Genomic DNA, 24031 nt, shown 5'->3' on the forward strand with positions numbered 1-24031 from the left:
ATATTCTAGGAGATTTATCCATAAATGACATGTTATATACTGAATGTAGAACCTTGCCAATGAGTGATTACATGGATTTAAGACTTCAGACAAAATTAAACATGTTCAATAATGGGTGAAATCAAGCAAAGGAAAGTTGGAATGATTTCAGATGGCATGACAATGCTAAATCTGTTGTTTCCACACAAGTTATTTCATTATCTCTATCCATCGCAATGCAAATAAGCAATTTGTTGCTGAAAAGAGTTATTGTTTGTTTCTTTTTCATGCATCATTTATGTCCATTGCTGTGCAGACAGACTGGTTATGAATCTATATTTTGTGTAATGGAATCTAATGTATGGTCTTTATGTCCATTCCTTTGTAGACAGACTGGTTGTATATGTATATTTTATGTAGTGGAATCAATTTATGGCATGGCTTGACAGTAACTCGGTAAAGTACAGCTAACTCCTGACTTACATTGCCAACCGTGGTCTCGTAACTTGAAAATGTGTTACTCAAAATTTTGGGCATCACAGTCTTTAATTTTCATTTAAAAATTGTAAATATTTAATGTATGCTATTAGTCTTCAGTACAAATGGAAAGTGTAGATTGTTTTGACAAGTATACAGTGATCAGTCATTTAATGATGATGGTGATTACACACACACACACACACACACACACAGACACACACACACACACACACTATCTCTCTCTCTCAAATTTGCATTAAAGAAATTTTTTTTATTTACCTCAAACATCCATCTCTGATGGGATCTCTGTTCTCTTTAGGGTAAATGAGCAGTTAAAGACAATTGTGACTTGCATCAGTCTATTTTTGGACATCAAAATTCCACGTGGATGTTGGTGAAATTACTTCCTTGAGTGTCAATGTTTTATGCAGTAGCTACATGTGACAATGTTGTTTTTCATACATGTGACAATGTTGTTTTTCATACCTGTGATGTTGTTTTCATATATTTGATGATGTTGCTTTTCATTTAAAACTTTGTATATGTATTTATTTGGTTTTTTAAATTAAAAAACAACAAAATAGATTGTAAAACTTCGGCATAATATGTATGCAAAATTCTAGTGTATTTTAAATGAAATCAATGCAGATTGTAAATATTTGTAACTTGGGTGTGTGATGTTGAACAGTTTGGTGCAGTCCTTAGATTTTGATACAGCATTCAAAGGATTCAGTACTTGGACTGTCAGATCGTATGGGTATGAAAAAAAAGTGGTACAAAATGCTTACATCAGATTGATATTATTTTGCAACAAAGAAAATATTAACCATTTTTTGGCTCAGTAAGATCAGTATTTACAGAGATGCCAGCCTTCAGTATCTTCTTGTATATGGTTATGACCTGAAATCTTTATTTCTCTTTCAATATCTCCTTGTGCTTGGTTCAGTCTTGGAATCTCTTTATTTTCCCTTCAGTACCTCCTTGTGCTTGGTTCAGTCTTAAAATCTATTTTTCCCTTCAGTACCTCCTTGTGTTTGTTTCAGTCTTGAAATCTCTTTATTTTCCCTTCAGTACCTCCTTGTGTTTGTTTCAGTCTTGAAATCTCTTTATTTTACCTTCAGTACCTCCTCAAGAAAAGTACCCACATTATTGATAATAACAATCCATCATACACAAGCATCTCACTATATCATGAACATGCAGTGCACTTGCATCGACTGTTCTTTAATCACAGCTTCACATACAGTTTGACAGCTGATCAATCGGAATATATGGGCATTATTAAGGGACCGTTGTTTAATAGGCCCTAGACAAGTAAAGGATTCTAATTTCAGGAATTCGATGATGATTTTTTTTTAATCAATCCATGCCATGCAAATGATGGATTTGTGTGCCAGACTGTATGTCTGTATAATCAGTCCATTCCTTGAAGTTCCATATCTTTTGGCATGCCTCTTTTTTGGGAGGAAATTAATCTTTTTATGATACACGTCTCAAAAAATTGTGAACTATGTGATACAAAAACTAACCAAAGTAAATCTTCAGAATTTCCTGAATTTGATGGCAACATTGACCCCAGTACATCTGAAATTATTAGCACAGGTTTGAGCAATCACAGTGAGTAGTGATGTTATGTCAGAAGATGATGTAAATGCATTTTCATACAAAATTTTGCTGGTATAAATCCAAGACAAAATAAATTGAACAATTAACTTTCAAGCTGAATAAAATGCAAGGGGGAAAAAAGAATCCAAAAACTTTGAGATTTATGGTAATAAAATGGACACAGAGATTCAATCTGTTTACAGTATAAATATTTTTAATTTGATTTAGTAAGCTTATTTAGTTTATAATGAGCAAAATGTGCTGGTAAATGTTCACATTTTTCCATTATTCTCAATTTCCCTTCAGTAAACCTGGCAAAAATGTCAACAACTATTTTATATAACTAATTATACTCTAAATTGGATTGTTTCCCGTTTTAACACAAGATAGGCTGAAATCAGATAAATTGTATTTTCTGCAGAGATGAAACTTCATAGCTCAAAAACTAAATTTCATTTTTTGCCCTTGAAGTTAATAAATATTTAATAAAATCTTGATCTAACCATATCAATTTGACAGGGATGGCAGAGTACTTATTCCTGTCCATTTGAACTTGAGACCAACAAATGAAATTCTTGTTTCAATCCATTATTTAATTTCATGTGATATTTCAATTGCTTAGATTTTGATGTTTAGCATTGGAAGAGATATCCGGACAGACTTGAAATATCAAAGCCAGAAGGACCTGTTTTAAGCCACCTGACCTCTGACCTCTGCTATTGTCTTTCATGACTTTCACATCCACATAGTATTATCCATTTCAAAACACGTAAGTGAAACTGACCCTGCCGAAATAATGTTATACTGTTGTACCATCTATATTCGCTTACAAGTCAAGTCCAGCTGCAAGCAATAAAATACATGTACCATTATCTTCTGTAGTATATATGACATAGTTGTCATAAACACTTAGTTTTAATTTGACTGCACATCAGCCTGCAGACCATGGCCTGTGTTGTATGCTATACTGATTAAGCTTAACAAACTGCACAGAACCAAATCTGCCAGTACATTATGCGATGGGAGATCTGGTCTGTGCAGTTTGCAGTTAGATTTGACTTAAAAGCAAGTATATATGGTATGCCGTTGCAGCTCTTTAATAATCAAGCCATAATCCATTAACGTCTTTAATCCTTTCTGAATTCCTGCTGTTAACTAAGCAAATATAGGATATTCCAGTGTATTCCAGTGATTACTTTAAGGGTATTGTCATGCTGGTCAACTCCGTCTCCTAATCACAGGAAGTTAATAATATGACTATGTTACATAGGAAACAAGGTGTAAAAAACAGTTCGTGATAACCCTGAGTATGCAGGAGATTTCAGCGAGTGACGAGTGATGGGAGAGATGAGAAACATACTTGATCTTGGTTGGGATTAGTTTAGCTGTATTGCTAATCTTGTAATTGATGGTGTTGATTTGAAATACTTAATTGATGCAGGTTATCTCTTATCCATTAAATATCCTTCAGTTCAGAACAAAGCATTTTCTTTTTTGAATTCTTGGAAAACAAACCAAAAAGCACATTTTCAAAACCAGAAGATACAGCTTGAATTTCTTAATTCCTTGTTCAAGATCACTTAGGTCAGGTTGGTGATATTGGTCAGTTAGTTCAGTGGCACTTCAAACACATTATTGGCTATAGGATGTAGAGGAAATGGGAAGTAAATGCCATTTATAAATACACACCAAGGCAACCTGATTTGATCTGGCCTGGATGGGCATCAAACCATTAACGTTTTGGATTAAGAACCAGATGTTCTACCAACTGCCCTTTAAAGGCACCTTAGAGACAAAATTTTGTACAGGATGTTCTTGTGTCCATGTCCAAGCATTTGCAGAGTTTACTTCTTAATTTAGTGGGTTGTGGTCTCAAAAAAAGAATTATGTGACAAATGAAATCAGAAGTACAATGGAAAATAACACCAATAAACACCAACCATTGAGTAATGATCACATTACAGCCAGAGGATTCAACCTTGTCATCTCAAACTCACAGAACTAATTCTTTACCACTTCACTATTGTGCAAATTAAATTTGTATGATTTGTACCCTACTCTTTGAATGGTTTTTGTTTATTTTCAACTACTTCTTTGCTAATACTATGTGTAAAATGGGCATGATCAAACCACATTTATCAATACTATTTGGAAAATGGACAGAATCAACCCAAATGTGTGAATACATTTTTTAAACTGGGGCAAGATCAACCCTAATCTGTCAATACCATTTGTAAACTGGGGCAAGATCTACCCTAATCTGTCAATACCATTGTAAACTGGGGCAAGATCAACCCTAATCTGTCAATACCATTTGTAAACTGGGGCAGGATCAACCATAATCTGTCAATACCATTTGTAAAATGGGGCAAAATCAACCCTAATCTGTCAATACCATTTGTAAACTGGGGCTAGATCAACCCCAATCTGTCAATATCAATTCCAAAATGTGCAGGATAAAACTGCACTCAGTTTTGTCAAATATCAACTTCCAGGAGAAATTTACTGATGACATCATTGATACAATGGTACTGCTATCCCAGGAACAATGCATTTTATTATTGCATAGTTGGACCTATATACTAGCAACAGTATTTGAGTGGATAAAACCAAGGCCATAAGACTAATTTATTGTGTATCAGACTGGTTAAATCGGTGTACACTTTGTTACCTAAAATCACTTTCAGACAAGCGAGAAATGATAGATCCTACTTAGGTAGAACTGGATCACATTATCACCATTTCCCAACATTAAATATGTTTACATGGTGGCTTAAATCAAAGCCCCATTATTTGAACTTGTGATTTATTAATGTGATGTAATGAAAATGATGACAACTTGAGGAAAGTCTAATGTCACATAATCTTGTTTCTAAGAGCATAAAAATGGTCAAAGTCACTTCAAGTGAGTAATAGAAATGTCTGTTTCATTCAGTTTCTACATTTTTTTTTATAAGAATTTTTTTTATTTTTTCCTTACTAGTTCTGTTTGTCATATTCCTACATCATTATAGTTCTGTTTTTCATATTCCTACAGGAATATACATTAGAAGCAGTTTGTTTTTCCTATTTTAGTGCTGTATTGTGCTTGTCATAAAAACGTAGTTTTAATTTGACCGCACATCAGCACATCAATGACTATTCAGACTTAGTTGGATTTTGACAGCACATCAACACTTCAGTTACTATTCAGACTTAGTTGGATTTTGACAGCACATCAATGACTACTTAGACCTGAGGCATTTGAAATAAAGTTCTTTGCCTGGGTCACACCTTGACAGCTAACCAGGGCTGATTGTGGTTGGATTAAAACCTTTGACCTTGGGTTGCAAGTCAGGCACTCAAACAGTAAGCCAACATGAGTTCCCAAACTTGTCTGGAAGAAAACAATGAGTGATATTTTTTCATTTGCATTATTTATCTGGTGTCCGGGCTTAAATGGGTGGATAAAAACAATGAGTGATATTTTTTTATTTGCATTATTTATCTGGTGTTGGGGCTTAAATGGGTGGAAAAAAACAATGAGTGATATTTTTTCATTTGCATTATTTATCTGGTGTCTGGGCTTAAATGGGTGGAAAAAAACTGATACTTTTTCATTTGCATTATTTATCTGGTGTCAGGACTTAAATGGGTGGAAAAACAAAACAATGAGTGATATTTTTTCATTTGCATTATTTATCTGGTGTCCGGGCTTAAATGGGTGGATAAAAACAATGAGTGATATTTTTTTATTTGCATTATTTATCTGGTGTCTGGGCTTAAATGGGTGGAAAAAAAACTGATATTTTTTCATTTGCATTATTTATCTTGTGTCAGGACTTAAATGGGTGGAAAAACAAAACAATGAGTGATATTTTTTCATTTGCATTATTTATCTGGTGTCCGGGCTTAAATGGGTGGATAAAAACAATGAGTGATATTTTTTTATTTGCATTATTTATCTGGTGTCAGGGCTTAAATGGGTGGATAAAAACAGTGAGTGATATTTTTTCATTTCATTATTTATCTGGTGTCAAGGCTTAAATGGGTGGATCAAAACAATGAGTGATATTTTTTAATTTCATTATTTATCTGGTGTTCGGGCTTAAATGGGTGGATAAAAACAATGAGTGATATTTTTTCATTTCATTATTTATCTGGTGTCCGGGCTTAAATGGGTGGATAAAAACAATGAATGATATTTTTTCATTTCATTATTTATCTGGTGTCAGGGCTTAAATGGGTGGAAAATTGCTATGAATGATCTGAAAAATAATTTCTCTCTACTATATGTTATTAGTTTAGAATGAGAACTTCTCATGTTGCCATAGAGAAAATAAGTATGTCAGGGATAACAAACAAACCTTCCTATAATGTAGTAGCAGTCATGGAGTCCATTTTGAAAAAAAAATAGAAATCCACAAATTTAAAGGTCCCTATTTGCTGAACATTAATAAAATTATAATGAAAATTAAAATGAAACCTTGATGAAGGATTGTCTTATCATTGAAAACAGCATCAGATGATCAGAAAATTTAAATTAATATCATGAAATCCACAACTTTCTGGTAAGAAATCATAGATATTTTTTTACCTTTCTCAAGGGAGCCCCGAGTGGCCGAGTGGTCTAAAGCGCTCTCCGTTATGGATCACTGCCATCTCACCTCTGTCTGCGTGGGTTTGAGTCTTGGATTCGGCTAATGTGGGTATGTGAGAAAGCTTGCCAGTAGCTTCTCGTATGTCGGTGGTTCTTCCTGGGCTTTTCCCGGGTTCTTCCTCCACCATTAATACTGGCCGCCATGCATAGCCTATCGTGTGCTGAAAAATGGCGTTAAACCCCACAACAACAACAACAACAACAACCTCTCTCAAGAAAATATTTATCAATACAAGTACACTGAAAATTGCAATGTTTACAATGAAATGTGGGTCAAAAATGTTTTGGCAAAGTCAGCTGGTGGAAAGACTTTAAGAAATACATGTCAATTATATAAGTCAATTATATAAGTCAATTCAGCAAGTCCTGTCAAGGGAAATGTGTGATTAAATTTTTCATTCTAATATACTTTTGATTGTAATCATCATAGGGCTAAATGTGATACGTCTGCTGTATCAAATGTGAAAAGTGTTATTTGTCCATTAAAAAGTGTTATTTGACCATTAAAATGTGTTATTTGTCCATTAAAAAGTGTTATTTGACCAGTAAAATGATGCCCATCATCATTTCCATGAGAACTTAATTAGTGCTGAGTGTGTTTTGATCTCTAAGTGTTGTATTGTTACAGTCAGTTAAAAGTAGACCTGTTTTCTGTAAAATCAAGTAAAGGAGTTAGATTTAAACTGCGAGGCATGCCAATCCTACCTACCTGCCTAACAATTGCTGGGAGAGGGATTGTAAAGTCTTTTTTATATTTTAATTAATCAATCCTTCATTGTTTGAAACGTTATGTATGTAACTTCATCACTGGCTTATCCTAATCAATCACAGTTACATTGGGTACTCTGAATCAATCACAATTACATTGGGTACTCTGAATCAATCACAGTTACATTGGGTACTCTGAATCAATCACAGTTACATTGGGTACTCTGAATCAGTCACAGTTACACTGGGTACTCTGAGCATAAAATGCTTTGTTTAATAGATTATAGTGTTTATTATGGAGAAGTAACATCCCAAGTTTATGGTGAGCTTAAATTTGGCAAATTAGCACTCGCAGGTTTGCCCAATACGAGGAGAAATGACAGCATCACAGTTTTTACAGATAGAGGTAAAGCAAATCAAGTTTTGACATTGTTGTTTCTCTAAAAAACTATCATTAAAAAAAATAATCTAGGTCTGTTCTGAATGAATAATAACGTGAGAATGTATCCACATTCACATGCATAAAGCAGCGGCTTAATACTCTGTGTTTTTGCTGGTAAGTGTTGTTTCTCGAAGCCACTTGAAATAAAGTTTTAACAAAGCTTTTAAAGATTGATTATCTTCGCAATAAAAATTGTATGTTATACAGAAAACAAACAAGTTTATTAGAAAAAGGATTTATTGACAATTATTCCCAATTTAATTAGGAAATGAGTAACTGTTTAGCATGCACACTCCTCTCTTCTCACTGTTGATGTCCATTACGATATACATTATGGCAGTACTTCGGTTATTCCAGCAATTGCTTATGCTGTGGTTTGGTTTTTTGAGACTCCATTATGTGCGAGTTACTAAGAGAGATTTACTTGTGATCACAACTAGGGTTGCCACCCGAACAGCTACAAAATATGAACACATATATGAGTTCTTAAAACAATTAACATCTTACAAAACCATATTTTACTGTTCAGTATGGAATGGTTCTTTAAAATGCATAAAAGTTGGTAGCTCTAGTTATCACCATTATCTCACCAACTTCATAACCATCATAAACACCCTCATCATCACTATAATCACATCATCTTGTCACCATATCACCAATGCAGTTGACTGCTTCGGTGGCCTAATGGTTAGAGTGTCTGCCTTGGATGCGGGAGATCGCAGCCAAGTCATACCAAAGACTTATGAAAATGGTATTAACAGCTGCCTCACTAGTCACTCAGCATTAAAAGGTTAATGTAAGAACTGGTCAGCCTGGTGTCAGGGTAATGTGATTGGGTGGGACATCATGCTACATGTCTGCAGCATGATGCCTCATTGCTAGACATCAAAATAAACTGCCACACTGCAGACATCATACTGATATGACTGATTTTTTTCTTCAAGCTACATTAAAATCCATATCACACACACACACACACACACACACACACACACACATACACACAAACACACACACACACCAATGCTGTTGTTGTCACATCCACTGCCACAATCATTATCATTATCAACACCACCACCATAGTTGTCACAGCCATCCAGATTTGCTTAACTTTTGAGAATGGATGGTTCAGTATGCTTTGGGATCAACTGTTTAATTTTCACAGATGGCCAAGTGGTCCAAGGCAGTCACCTTTACATATCACTGACATCTCACCCCTGTCGGTATGGGTTTGCAGCTTGGGATTAGCCAGTGTAGGTATGTGAGAAATCCCATCAGTGATTTCCTGTGGGTAAGTGGTTCTTTCCAGGGATTTCCTGGGTTTTTTCCTACACCAGATATACTGGCAGTCCTGTATAGCCTGTCATGTGCTGAAAATGGCATGAAACCAATGAACCTGATACATGTGACAGAACAAAGAAGTCAGCTTAGCACAAGTTGGGAGATTTGCAAAATTTATAGTTTTAACTTCAAAAGAGGGAGGATTTTCAGGGAGAATGCTGAAGATTTCATTGCAGCATGTGTATTTTTCCTAATGAAACCCAATGCTTAGTTGACTATATAACTAGTTTTTCTCCATTTGTATGAGAACTTTTGTGTGATTTCTGAGTCAGGGAACATTACACTGACTAGTTTTGAAAAATGATTTGCTACTGTTAACAGGAGATTATACTTTGGCTATGAAGTTGGAAAATAGTGTTTTTGCACCTATATCTTTATCCACATTTGATAGATATCCCACAAAGGTGGATTTTAGTGTTAGTGTGTTTGATGTCGTGTTTAATATGCTTGTAGGTGCTGCGTGACACAGTCATTCATGCCATAGTAGCAGATTTTAAAATCAGCTTTAGGGGAATGGCAGAATGCCTGTTCGCATCCTTGGAACTTGATTCCAGCAAAAGAAATTATTATTTCCATCCATCAAGGAATTTCATGTGATATTTGTTATGTTTTGGCGTTTCAGTGTTGGAAGATAAAGAATGCTTAGACATCTCAATGCAATTTGAACACCAAGGCCAAACCAACCATGTTTTATGCCATAATGGTTCCTTACAAATGAAATCAAGAGTATCTGTTACTGGATGGTCCGAAGAACAAATATTGCTATTTTAGGATCCCCACAGTCCTGTATCCATTGGCCAATACTCCTATTTTCATTTGTAACATGGCCAATACTCCTAATTTCATTTGTAATGGGCCTGTGCCTTTATGCTGATTGAGCTCTTTAATAATCCAACCATAATCCTTTAATCTCATTAATCCATTGCTTCTGACAACACACAGTATAATCCATTTCAACAAACTTCAGATACTGAAGCCAATCAACCTTGCTGACAGAATCAATGTGGCGTTAATTGTTTTGTGCTGATTGAAATTAGCATCTTGCCCTGCCTAAGCCAATTCACACTTGTGTGATCACAAGTACTAAACTATAAACAAAGTGTGAAAAAATGGGGAAAAATGGTCAATTAATCTTGTGTGCACAGAATATAAAGAGGGGTGGGAGACACCTATCATCTTGGAAGGAAAACACTCCAATCTGGAAGGTTCCCATGAATGCAGCCAAATTGTCTCTGAGGGGCCAGGATTGTTCTTTTTAATTTAGAGCCTTCAAAATAGCTTGATAACACTTTTCTTATCCTGATTTATAAGAAAAAATTGATTATATTAGTTCCAGAAAATAAATTATCTTTTGAAAAAAGCTGAAAACATATCCCAGTTCCAAAGCAAATCTCAGCCCCTCCAGTGTATTTTAATACCACATGTAAATATACAGAATATTTTATTCATGCAAATTGACTTCTAAATTGCATTTTTAAACATAAATTATAAATTGGGTGAGCGGAGTATCTTAAGTGTGTATTGGCCAGCTATTACACATATATTGTAACATAATTGTATGCAGTTGAAGGGAGAGTAAAATCTTTTCATGCAAAATGATTTTCTTGCATGGATTATTAAAATATTTTATTATCAGGGAGGGGATTTTAGAGAAAAAGCATAATTCTACAAATGAAAGAAAATGTTTAATTGTTAGTCTGTCTGATTATTGGAGTAAATTGTGATATTATGGTCTACATTTGGTTAAATAGCTCCAGCAAGCTAGTATTTCTGATGCAGTTCTAACACTAATTTTTGTTTCTATTGCGACTGATATCCTCCGCCATTATCATCATTTAATTGCTGAACATTTTCTCATGTAGTCCATCTCCTCTACTTCTTTTAATGTCTTAGTACAGTAATGTGCCCTTAGGTTGACAAATCTATTTTATCACTGCAAATGTTTTCTTTTATTCATAGAAGGGAGATAGCATTATTTGGTTGACAGGTTTGGTGTGTACACTGTCTACCCAGCCACCACTTGAGGGTAGGGCTTGACTAATTTTTCTCTCCAGGGTCTACAGGTCATTTACCTGTGTTTAATTATTAGAGAACATGGCTGAAGATTAATTAAGCACATCCTTAATTATCCATTAAATGGAGTATAACCTGAGGCTACAAGACAAGTCAGTTCTTATGATGAAGTTATATCCAGCCAGTAACAATCTTCCCTCCAAACAACGACCTTCACCTTGGTGGGTGAAATAACTGGAAGCCATATTGGCAGATAATTTGTTCATTCAGCACATGCACGGTGATGACAACTCTAGTGTTTTACTTACAATGTCACTGACTTCCTTAAAGGAAAGTCATGACAGGTGATTACCTATTTGTACCTGTGGACAGGTATATCAATCAGTGTGTGTCCAGTTAATCCAGGATTATTCAGGTGAGTTTTGTTTGCGACTTTATATGCAGGGAATTTGCGGTGAATTTAGGACAGACCATGTGGTTTTCAAAGTAAGCCCTACTGTAGTTTGATTGTAGATAGTAAAATATACTGTGTCTTTATTTTATCATTATTAACATGTAAACTAATCACACGTTTATATTTTGTGTATATTAATTGAAACTTTGACATTGGTTTCTCATTACACCTGACTGCATCAATGGATCTGATGGTTCAATACACTTTAATTCCTTCCAGCTGTAAAACTGAAGCTGTTACAGTCATTCAGTTATACATACGCCAGATTGACTTAAATCACCGTCCATCATTAGCTACAGTGGGATTGTTTTCAGGTATTGTTTGCAGACAGGAAACCAAAATTATAAATCAGAGGTCTTCAGTTATGTGTTGTACATAGTAGGTATGGTTTTTTTTAAGGACAGTATTAATACATGCACACTATTTCTCTCTCTCTCTCTCTCTCTCTGTTTGTCTGTACATACATACATACATAGACATACATACATACATACATACATACATGCATGCATGCATGCATGCATGCATGCATGCATGCATACATACATACCTACATACATACATACATACATACATACATACATACATACATATCTGTCAGACAGTAAACATACCTGTAAGTGCTAATTACTAAATGCTGAAAGGTCAGTTATGGAAGTTTCTGTTTCAAGTTAGTTTGGGCAGAAAACCCCATCACACAGATACTGTGCTTTTAAATGCAGAAGTGCAGTATTTTCTAAATTTCTAAATTTTGTTATTTAAAAAGCCACATTAAAAAGAAAAGTACATCAGATCTTTATTTTAATAAAATAAATATTGTCATAACTCCATCAAAATAAACTTAAGTACTTTAAAATGGTACATGTGGGATGATATCCCCTTTAAACATAACCCCTTCTCTTGTAACGTAATTTTCAAAAGTAATCTTCCAGCATGTATTATATGATAGCTTCATGTTTCAAATTATTATTCTTTTCAAAGTAAATAAAATTTAATTGATTAGAAGTGAAATTGTGTACATCTACTAGTTGAACATTTTGTTCCCATTTGTTGGTAATTCTAGTTGCTCCCATGTGTTGGTAATTCAATCTCAAAAATACATTACACCAGCAGCCATGAGTTACACTAGCAGCCATGTATTGCTTTGCAGACTACTGCATTGTTTTGATTTCCCAAATGGGTGTTTTAAAATGAAAATAGCTGAAATTGTTAAGTTTTTACCACCTTTAGTGACTTTGGCCATTGATATAAGCAACAAAGAGATACAGGCACTAAATAAATGGGGGCAGATTTTTTAAATTTTCTGATATTAAGGTGCAACTTTCTCATTAGTGTTTTTCATTAATGGAAGAATGTTATGTGGAGAAATTGCGAGATTGTTTATTAAAAGTCCTTATTTTCTACCAGATGTTTTTTTCCTTCGAGTTTTAAACAAGTTCACGAAAGTGTTTGCTCACATTCTAAACACCAAACCAAATTGGACAATGAAAATATTGGGTGGCTTTTCTACCTGTATTTACCTCAGATGTATTTCGTTTAGTTGTGAAGCATAAAAAGGGCCAAGAAGGATCCGAAAAGGCTCAGTCACACGTTGACTTGCTTGGCCAAGTATTTTTATATATCTTTGAAATAATGTACACAAGTTCGGTAAGAAAGTTTTATAGCGAGTTGATACTAAACACTGAGGGTGTATGATGTGAACATGGCCTGGCTTATTGTTGTTGTAATCTTTGCGGTTTAAGACCATTTCTCAGGTCAAGAAAATCTCTGTATGGCAGTGTAACTGGTGGGGGAAGAATTTAAGAAAACCTAGGTTAGAACCATAAACCCACATGAAGCTAGTGGCAGCTTTCTTGCATGCCCACATTGGTTGAGCCCAAGACTTGATTCCACGCAGACAGAGGTGAGAGGACAGCATTTGTTAACAAGGCACTGTATTTGACATGGTGGCTGCTGTAGTATTTATTATTTAGGTGTTTTTCTGATCCTTGACGGTCAGGCCCAGAACTTGAATACTTAACCATAGGGAGAGCAGACTGGTCTAAATTTGTAATTACGCAGTGTTGGAAGAGTGATAGAATAAGTTCTGGGAATCTATAAGACAATCAAAATAAGGTCATTAATATCAACATCATGTATACTTTAATAAAACCTGAATGAGTACAATTTATTCTTGTGAATAAAATTTGGATTTTTTGCCTCAGTGGTCTAGTTGATCTTTGAAATTTTTTTATCCAACATTGAGAATCCTCTGAACTTAATTTGATTTAAAATAGCATTATACCAGTTATTGTTGTTACTGTTTTAACATTATCAGTGTCATCCATTGAATAATTACTTAGAATTTATTTTTTTAACAGAAATCTTCCCTTTTTGAATGAGATATTGTTTATATTAGTGAGTCAAAATTATATAGCCTGCAAGGATCGATCATATTTGGCATATACAAATGTTTTTGTTCTGTAGCATTTCCTTGTGAAAAAGATGGTAATTTATGCAGGTGATACTTCACTTTGAGAAATTGTCATCTTTGTAGAATTCACCTAGACACTAACAAGTGGTGTAGAATTCACCCAGACACTAACAAGTCACATAGAATTCACCCAGACACTAACAAGTCACATAGAATTTACCCAGACACTAACAAGTCTTGGCTGCTACTGATATTGATCCAAAGTATCATTAAGACTTACAATAAATCACGCTGCTTGAAATGGAGTCTTTAATTTCATCATAGTGTTGTCAGCAACAGCATATGTTATTCTAATAAATATTTAACTCCTGGCAGTATCCAGGTAGCTATTTCTTTTTGCCACTTTTTTTTCCGCCCTCCATTATCTTTTCTCAGTAATGGTTTGGCCTAGACTGGATCCTTGTCTGATAAGAGACTGGATATAATTGACAGGGACAGATGTACTGATGGTAATTACTTTGCAATGTCATGTCTACTTCTTTCTGCACCACTGCAACAGCAATTAGATCCAGGTAGAGAAAAAGATAGAAAAATGCTTTAGGCAAGTCATTTCATTTATTTTTATGATGGAAAAAAGGCTGGTGATCTTGACATTGGGTTTGTACAACGCAGTATACGAGGTTTATCCAAAATACATGCATGTTTCTCAGTCCTCATTTTCCATACAGATGAGCTGGTTGAATTAAGTCTTCCTCTCCCTTGTAGCTGAAAAGATATTTTCAATGGCTTTTTGTATTGGGTGAATGGGCTTATCTAGCTATGCTGGGAGGACTTCAATTTATCACAAGCCTTTTTTGAATGGGTGCTTGTCAGCAGAGGGAACCTAATAAAGAGCACACAAATGTAGCCAATTCCATCAGCCAATGAAATTGAAGTAACTGGCAGACTGGTTTAATAGTTACATAACTGGCAGACTGGTTTAATAGTTACATAACTGGAATGCATGAAAACCAAATCATGATGAGAGCTCCTCAAAAGACGTAATTTGGAGGTATGAAAAATTGTTGTTTTAAAATGTTTTGAATCGGTTTAAGGGAACATTTAGGAAGCAACATAATTTGCCAACACCTTTTGTGTGCCCGTTGGCAAACAGGACAGATTCGTATCTGCATTTGCATTGTTTCAGCAGATTACAAATATTATTTGAGATTTTAACTGAAAAGTTTTGGATCTTGATATTAATTAATTTGACTAAAGCTACCTATCAAGAACATGTATCTTTTATGGATACATGCCCATGTATCTTTTATGGATACATGCCCATCTCCATGAGACAAAATTTAAAGGTATACTTGAGGAAAATGGTTTTAAATTCTTTTTACTTGTCAGCGGGTGACCTTCATTCTGAGATATCTGCTAGCTATACCCGAAAAGTGTTGTAATCTTTACTTAACACTACTGTGGTTGCCCTGTTTGGCATTTTGATATCATTTGTTTGCAGATATGATTGCTTCTATAGACTGTTGTTATAGCTCTCTCATATCGCCATGGTGACATAATCATCAGATTCAGTGTTAACCATATAGAAGGCAAAAATGCGATTGTCGATATATAGGTTTTTTAATATAACCTCTCTCCTCTGCTCATACGAATCTTTTCCCAGTTTATTGTTATAAAGAGACTAATTTAGAGCACCGCTTTTACTGTAATCACCTAGCTCATTTTAGTGGATATATGTGGTAGAATGTAAATAACAACAGTCTGCAGGCTGTAGCCATTGTTGAGGAAAAAAATCAATTTGTCTCTAGCTTTGACCTTGGCGCTTGGCTTGGTTGTACGGGCCTTGTAGAAAATGGCTATTGCCCATTGGAAAGTGATGCCATGATTCACGTGCCCAGAGTATCAGGATGCAGAGTTTAATCCGTATAAATAATCACCAGAGGCTTTGTTGCTGCACTTAGGGCAGCAGGACTCTCAAAACATTACTCGGCGCAAGATAAGCTATACTTGGTGGTCAGGAAGAAACCCGGAAAAATTTGCAAATAACCACTGACTCACAGGTAACAACTGGCAAGACTTTTCACATACCAACATTGGCCAAGCCTGAGACTAGAACCCCATGTGGACAGCGGCAAGATGGCAGTGATCTGTAAAGGCAGGCACTTTAGCGGTGTTTCCCTTTATGCACATTTGTGCATCAGGGATGCACACTGGAGAAACCTGACGCACATTTTTTTGCCATGCGTTTTTTTAGATGCAAAGGATTTATTTAATATCAAATGCACTGGACAAGGGTGGCATCATATATACTTCCAGCATAGGCATTGACTGGGTCCCCGCTTTGTTTACTGCCTGCGTTGTGCTCCACTATTTGTAAAGCAGAGTTACGAAATAAGGAACCAGACTAGAATAGGCAATGTTATGATTGAGTAGCTTCCCTGCTCTCGCGCGATTTTCATCGAGCTCAGCAAAATGTCATCATGATGTTTAACCTCAATGCTTGTTGCACTAGAAAGTGACCTCCAGATTAAAACATTGTGCACTAAGAATCATCAGCAAAGAAAGTGAAAGAAGCAGAACACAAAAGAGTAACTGTGGATCTAACTTTAATGAAAAATGGAGAAAATAAGTCCCTTGACTGGAATACGGCACAGCCATTAGGATTACTGGTGTGACTTCTGATTGCATTATTGCGAGGACTGCAAAAGTGAATAATCCTTTCGTGACAGGGTTTACGAATTTTAAAAGATCTGCTCTTGTTTGCCACAAGATGTCTGGAGAACACATTATAACCCAAGACATTCTTTAACAACAAAGAAATCACTAAACTTGCTGAGACAAATGCATTTTTTTGGATTACAAAGTCAGTGGGTCATTGCAGATTTTGTTGGTTTTTAACTTTGCTGCAATAAAATAGATATTTTAAAGTTCAAGTGTAACTAATTAGAAACAAGATGAATAATTAGCCTCCTTAATTTTTAGATAAATTTGTTCTAGGAGGAAGTACAATGAAACTGATGATAGTACACATTTTATGACAGGCAGTAAATTAACTGCCATCTGGTTAAAAAGATTTCAAGCTTTACAAAAATACAAGTCAGAGGAACATTTGGCAGTACATTTTTGACCCCCACATTTTTTTTGTTTGAACACCATTTCTGACACCAATTTTTTTTTTTTTTACCCTCAGTTTTACACCTTTTGGGGATACACTGCTTTAGACCACTTTTCCACCAGGTACCCTTGGAGGGACTGGCATGAGGTGCTAACTAGTATAGAAAATAGTCTAGTCACAATACAACTAATATACTTCCATGCAGTATTTGTTTTTACTATAATTGCAGATATTTCAGTGTGATAATGTTGTTAGAAATACCAGTCTAAACTTGTGCAGTTTCATTTGGTTGTCATGTCTTTTTTTGCATTGATTAAATAATTCCATTCTAAATGAAAGTTTGATGGAAATAGCTTTAAAGAGCTGGCAAAGGCAATGCTGGTTATAAGAAGAAAGCTGTCACTAGACAAGTGTAAAAAGGATGTGTATCACATTACAAACAGGTCACAGTGACCTAACTTCCATTAAGAAGTCAGAATAAATATGTGTATTAATTAGCAAACATCTAAAATACAAGCTGGTATATAAATTCCCTCAGCAGCCAGTTTAGACATTTTTAAAAGTCTTATTTGTAATAGTTATTCCAGAATACATTTTAACCAATGCAGTTTTAGATTATTATTTCATTAGGAATAAGATGTTCAGTGCAGGATTGTAACTCCACTAACAAAAACAGTTCATGCTTGGGCCAATGAATGGCCTTGAATAACACAGGTCATTCACTGTGTAACATTGTCAAATTATAGTCTGCATTATCAGATTACTTAATGTTTATATATATATATATATACCTGTAGGTAAATGCATGTTGGGGATGATACAATGTACAACTACATAGATTTGAAAGACCTTGATATGCCTGGTGCAATTCACCTTCGCATGAGACAGCAGCATGGTAACCTTGCACATGTATACCTTTGTCTGTTACCATATTCACTGGGTTGTTGACCCATCCATAGTCAATATCACATTTTAACCACTAATAAGATGTTCATCATGTTTTAAGAGCACAAGTGAAGAGTTCATAAAAATGCAAAATTTACCAAAACACTGGACCTGTATATAGGTTATAGAGAAAGCCATTTTGTATGGCTGTTTTCCAGTTAGTATTGTTGGACATTATGTACCCAACCCAAAAATAACTTTTACATTGTGTGTGTGATATATGGATTTTAACGTAGCTTTAAAAAAAATTGTCATATTGCTATGATGTCTGCAGTGTGACAATTTATAGTGATGTCCAGCACTGGGGCATCATGTAGCATCATGTCCCAGCACTAACCTCTTAATGCTGAGCACCAAGCAAGGCAGCTGTTAACACCATTTTTGTAAGTCTTTGATATGACTCAGCCAGGGATCGAACCCACAACCTTCCACATCCGAGGTGGGTGCTCTAACCACGTGGCCACCAGAGCGGTCTAAATTTTACAGAACAAATTTGTGAAATTGGAGGGACAAATAAGATAGTTTGACAAGAAATAGTGCAGAGTACACTTTGTAATTTTATGGAGCAAGAATACTGATTGAATACTGTACAGAATGCAGTATTGAGATTGATGGATCATAACTGACTATACACTTTGGAAATACTGTACAGAAAGGCTTAACCTGACATTTAAAAAAAAGAATATTGTCATGTTTTTAAAACTGTTTTTGCATTTTACCTATGATCTTTTGTGTTGTAACATCTCGAAGGCTTTGGATGCCTCATCTGCGTGTTGTAAGACATGATTAATGGATGCAGATGCTGTGATGTCTCAGTGGTTATCATGCCCAACTCACGATCACAGGGTTACAGACTAAATCGTACATTCAGTTCTCCCTAGTTGGCTAAAATGGTGTTCCGTGGATAAAGCAAAATTACTATCATTGCTTCATACTTTTAAGCACCACAACGTAACCAAGATCATACTGATGTGCTGTTAAACCCTATACATCGGCTATTTATAAAATGAAAATGGAATATAATTTGGGTTTATTTTTTGAAAGGAATTAAATATAAAGACAATTCTGTACAGGTCTTGTTAACACATTAACCCCTGGCGACGAGTTAATGTGGCAGGAGGCAGTAGCCTACTGCCGAGCTTTGTAGCGTCATGGTCATGCATGATACAATAAAGTGGGTGGTATTATAGAAAGGTAGACAGATGTTGCTCTACAATCATACCAGATAATCTGGAATATCGAGTTGCACTACAAAATACAGATAAAAAACCTCATTTTTTGGACCCAAAATTCGCCCGAGGTCAGAATCAGATTTTGTGTCTGGATTTTAGACATTTTGGTCTCAGATCTAAGGCAAACTGGTATGAACTGCAAACAGACAGATGAACCTTTGTAAAAAGTAGGATAAGATGGGCATTAGAATAAAGAGTGGTCTCGATATGAAAATAATGGGTCCGTTTTTTTTTTTTAACAAAAAAAAGAAAGAACTTTTACCCTTCTGCTCATGCGCGAGCCAAATAACCAACGAAAAACAATGTTTCTAACACAACTAGGCAGTATGTTATTGGAAGATCACCTGGAAGTTGGTGTTTTCGGATGTATTCAGAAATAGCTTTCAAAATGTGTTTCCTACTCTAATTTCAGGCAAAAACGACAAAAACCTCCAGGGGTTAATGTCTTAATGTACACCATTTGAAGTGCAGTGATGTAGTATGCTCTCAGATATGATTTTAATTCATCTTTTTATGTTTTGGTTAATCCATAGCAAATGCATATTCATAGATACTTCTCACTAATTGGTGCTACTGACCTTTGATACTGTGCTATTACTGAAATAAGTCACTTGATTTATTATTAATTCTATGCAGGAAGACACCTATTAAAGTCTGTTAGAGTCTAAAGTTTATTTTAAGTGGTGACATTTCTGAATCACTCAGTAATATGTCCAAACTTTATTCATCCAGACAGGCTGAGGTGGCTCAATGGTTAGTGTGCCAGACTTGTAACCAAACAAGTGCAGGTTCGAATCCTACCATAGACACTGCCTGGTATATGATGCAAACCTGAATTGACCCAGACATTGTCAGGCAAATTATGTGGACCTGGCCAGGATATTCTGACACTGGTGGACATAATATACAGAACTGTCCAGATAGACCCAGACATTGTTGTGTGGACCTGGCCCGGTTACCCTGACACTGGTGAACATATTATGCAGACCTGGCTTGGTAGTCCAGGACATTTGTAATCATGTTATGTAGACCTGACCAGGCAGACCCAGATAATGGTAGGCATGTTACAGAGACCTGAACAAGTGAACCTAGACATTGGCAGGCATGTTGTGTAAACCTGGCCGGGTAGACCCAGATATTGGCAGGCATGTTGTGTAAACCTGACCAGGTAGACCCAGATATTGGCAGGCATGTTGTGTAAACCTAACCGGGTAGACCCAGATATTGGCAGGCATGTTGTGTAAACTTGACCAGGTAGACCCAGATATTGGCAGGCATGTTGTGTAAACCTGACCAGGTAGACCCAGATATTGGCAGGCATGTTGTGTAAACCTAACCGGGTAGACCCAGATATTGGCAGGCATGTTGTGTAAACCTGACCAGGTAGACCCAGATATTGGCAGGCATGTTATATAAACCTGACCAGGTATACCCAGATATTGGCAGGCATGTTGTGTAAACCTGACCAGGTAGACCCAGATATTGGCAGGCATGTTGTGTAAACCTGACCAGGTAAACCCATATATTGGCAGGCATGTTGTGTAAACCTGACCAGGTAGACCCAGATATTGGCAGGCATGTTGTATAAACCTGACCAGGTATACCCAGATATTGGCAGGCATGTTGTGTAAACCTGACCAGGTGGACCCAGATATTGGCAGGCATGTTGTGTAAACCTGACCAGGTAGACCCAGATATTGGCAGGCATGTTGTGTAAACCTGACCAGGTAGACCCAGATATTGGCAGGCATGTTGTGTAAACCTGACCTGGTAGACACAGATATTGACAGGCATGTTGTGTAGACCTGACCAAGTAGATCCAGACATTGGCAGGCATGTTGTGTAAACTTGGACACTTATAGGCTTTTGTTGGTTGTAGCCAGTCTTCAATGCTTGCAGGTGGAGACCTGAGGCAGTATATACAGCATTGTTCCTAGATATGTGTTGGCTTGACTTCGCTTGCGAAGATTTAGGAAGGACGTTGTCCATGTCTATTGCATGCACGCTAGTGGTTGACAAGCCCAATATGTGACAGGCGCGTCCATCCACAGAGGCTGTAGGGAAGTGTCTGGGTTGTGGTGGGCGCTGCCAATGGTTTTCAGTTTTTTTTTAATATCGTTTTTCCTCCAAGATGGCCCATCTGTTTTGTTCAAAAGTGGTGGTGACCCAGTGAACTGTACGCTGCCAGCTTTCACTGTCAGCAGCTTGTGATGCCCATTGGCGATGATCGATGCCACTGGTGGTGAGGGTCTTTTTCAAGGAGCCTTTATATCTCTTTCGAGGTGCCCCTCTATTATGGTGGCCAGTGGACAGCTCACCATACAGTGCAATCTTTGGCAGGCGATGATCTTCCATCCTGGACACGTGCCCTGCCCAGCATAGCTGTATCTTCATGATCGTGGCCTCAACACCGGTCATCCCTGCTTGTTTGAGGACTTAAGTGTTGGTGACAAAGTCACTCCAGTGGATGTTGAGGATGGTGCGGAGGGAGCGCTGATAGAAGCCTTTAAGGAGGCGGATGTGGCAGCTGTAGGTGACCCATAATTCAGCACCATATAGGAGTGTGTTCAGTACAACAGCTCTGTAGATGCTGATCTTTGTATCTCTCTTGAGACTGGCATTGTACTACACTTTTTATAGAGTCTGACCTCAAGTCCATGAAGCTGGCAAGCTTCTGCAAAGCAGGATGTTAACGCGCTGTAAGGCGGTTTTCGTGTGGGCAACAAGGGCAGCATCATCTGCAAAGAGAAGTTCTTTAGTCAGTTTTTCCAAGGTTTTGGTGAGGGCCTTAAGTTGAAGAGGTTGCCATCAGTACAAAATCAGATATACATGCCATATTCGTCATCAAGGTCTTCTGTTGCTTTTTGGAGCATCATGCTGAAGAAGATTGAGAACAGTGTGGGGGATAAGACGCAGCCCAGTTTCATGCCATTTGCAATGGGGAAGGTCTGTGACAGGTCATTATAGTTTCTGACCTGACCAAGTTGGATGACCATGGTTAGGAACTTTGGAGGACAGTTGAGCTTTTCAAGGATCTTCCATAGCCTAGTTCTGCTCACTGTGTTAAATGCCTTCATCAGAACCACAAATGTGATGTACAGTCCTGTGTTTTTATTCTGGACATTTCTCCTGGATTTGTCTCAGGACGAACACCATGTCAGTTGTGCCCCTATTGGCTCTGAAGCCACATTGACTCTCAGGAGCATGTTCTTCTGCAATGGATGACACCAGTCTGTTGAGGAACACTCTAGCAGAGTTATCCCACAGTAGTTTGAGCAGCCAGACTTCTCCGCCTTATTTTTATACAAGGTGATGATGACTGCATATTGGAGGTCTTGTCCTCTTTAAATAAAATATAACAATCACCATCATGCAAAGAATAATAGTGATTACCATTTATTTTAACATGACATTAGTATTAATTGATACAAAATATTATTAGAATCAGTGAGTATCACACACACATCCTCATGCTATTTTCCTTAAATACTGTTGTATTTTCTGCAGATTTTACATGCACTGGAAACTTGTTCCAGTTTGCTGTCTTAGTTGATAAATCTGTCAAGCTGAGATTTGGCACACTTTATTCCCCCATTTATAGAGTAATCCATTGTAGTATTAAATCTGAGGTAAATATTTCTTGATTTTGCACACTGGGTCAAATTTAGATGACAGTGCTTTACAAAGCTTATCAATATGGTCACCCTTTTGTAAATTGTTATCTGTAGACAAAGCTACAAGCATTTTTTGTTTCATAATATTTGGACTGATGATTATTATAAGAGATAATGTTGGGATCCTGAACACATGTATATTTAATACATGTAATGTCCCAGAAATCATATATTTTGTTTTACCTTCATTAATTAATATTTCATTTCATTGAGCCTATCATTGAACTCATTAATATCTGTCAGTCTAATTGGTATGGACTAGATAGATCATATATGCAAGGTTACATGAACATCAAACAAATTTAAATATCCTTACGTGAAATTGTTTTTTATTTGTTACCATGGAGCAGATGTGGCATCATTATGATCTGCGATAAGAATGCAGTGCCAGTACATTTTCCTTTAAAAGAAATATGAACAAGAAAAAAACATGTGCCCAGGTCCATAGCAAAGCAAAGGCTGAACTTCGGTTCACTGTTACTGTAGAACCTGCCTTGAAAGATTAGAATTAAATACTCGACTTAACCATTAAAGATTTTTTTTGTAAAGAAGTTCAGACTAGTCTAAAATATTCATCTAAACCATTCAAGATTGTTTGCAAGAAGTTCAGGAGACATATAGAAATATAGTCATTTAATATATTTTAATAGATTTTACATTCTGTACCACCCACAAATATATATGTATGTAGTAAAGTTAACTGCATGCTTTGTTCAATTAATCATCAGTTACCATATTTGTACTTGTATAACAATCCATCGGCTGGATACAATTTTCGCTGTCTCCAAAAATGTACCCTTCACTTTATTTCTTATTTCTTAATCTTGATTTTTTTTTTTACTGAGATGTACAGATGGTGCTTTTAAAATTAGCTTGAGATAAACTTACTTTAATATATTTAAATCTGTAGCTGAGTTCATACAAATGCCACGACTAAGAGCTTGTACAGTAAGTAATTCATTTGACATTTTGCAACACCCACATACTCCTT

At 36.2% G+C, this 24031-nt stretch overlaps 1 protein-coding gene across 21 annotated transcripts in view; it reads left to right on the plus strand.

Moving 5' to 3' along the window:
* Positions 1–24031, plus strand: part of LOC149800365 (muscleblind-like protein 1) — a 309043-nt gene that overhangs the window by 63346 nt on the left and 221666 nt on the right. The window contains exon 1 of one of the 21 annotated variants that reach the window (XM_089959992.1): positions 11430–11622. The exons of 19 other annotated variants lie outside the window; for them this stretch is intronic. The gene's annotated coding sequence lies outside the window, so the exon portion shown is untranslated. Of the gene's footprint in view, positions 1–11429; positions 11623–15019; positions 15126–24031 lie in introns of those variants that run through there. One more of the 21 variants, XM_089959997.1, reaches the window with a different exon arrangement.

This window comes from Sinohyriopsis cumingii, chromosome 5 (genome assembly GCF_028554795.1).
Source record: "Sinohyriopsis cumingii isolate HCF-2022 chromosome 5, ASM2855479v2, whole genome shotgun sequence".
NCBI lineage: Eukaryota > Metazoa > Mollusca > Bivalvia > Unionida > Unionidae > Sinohyriopsis > Sinohyriopsis cumingii.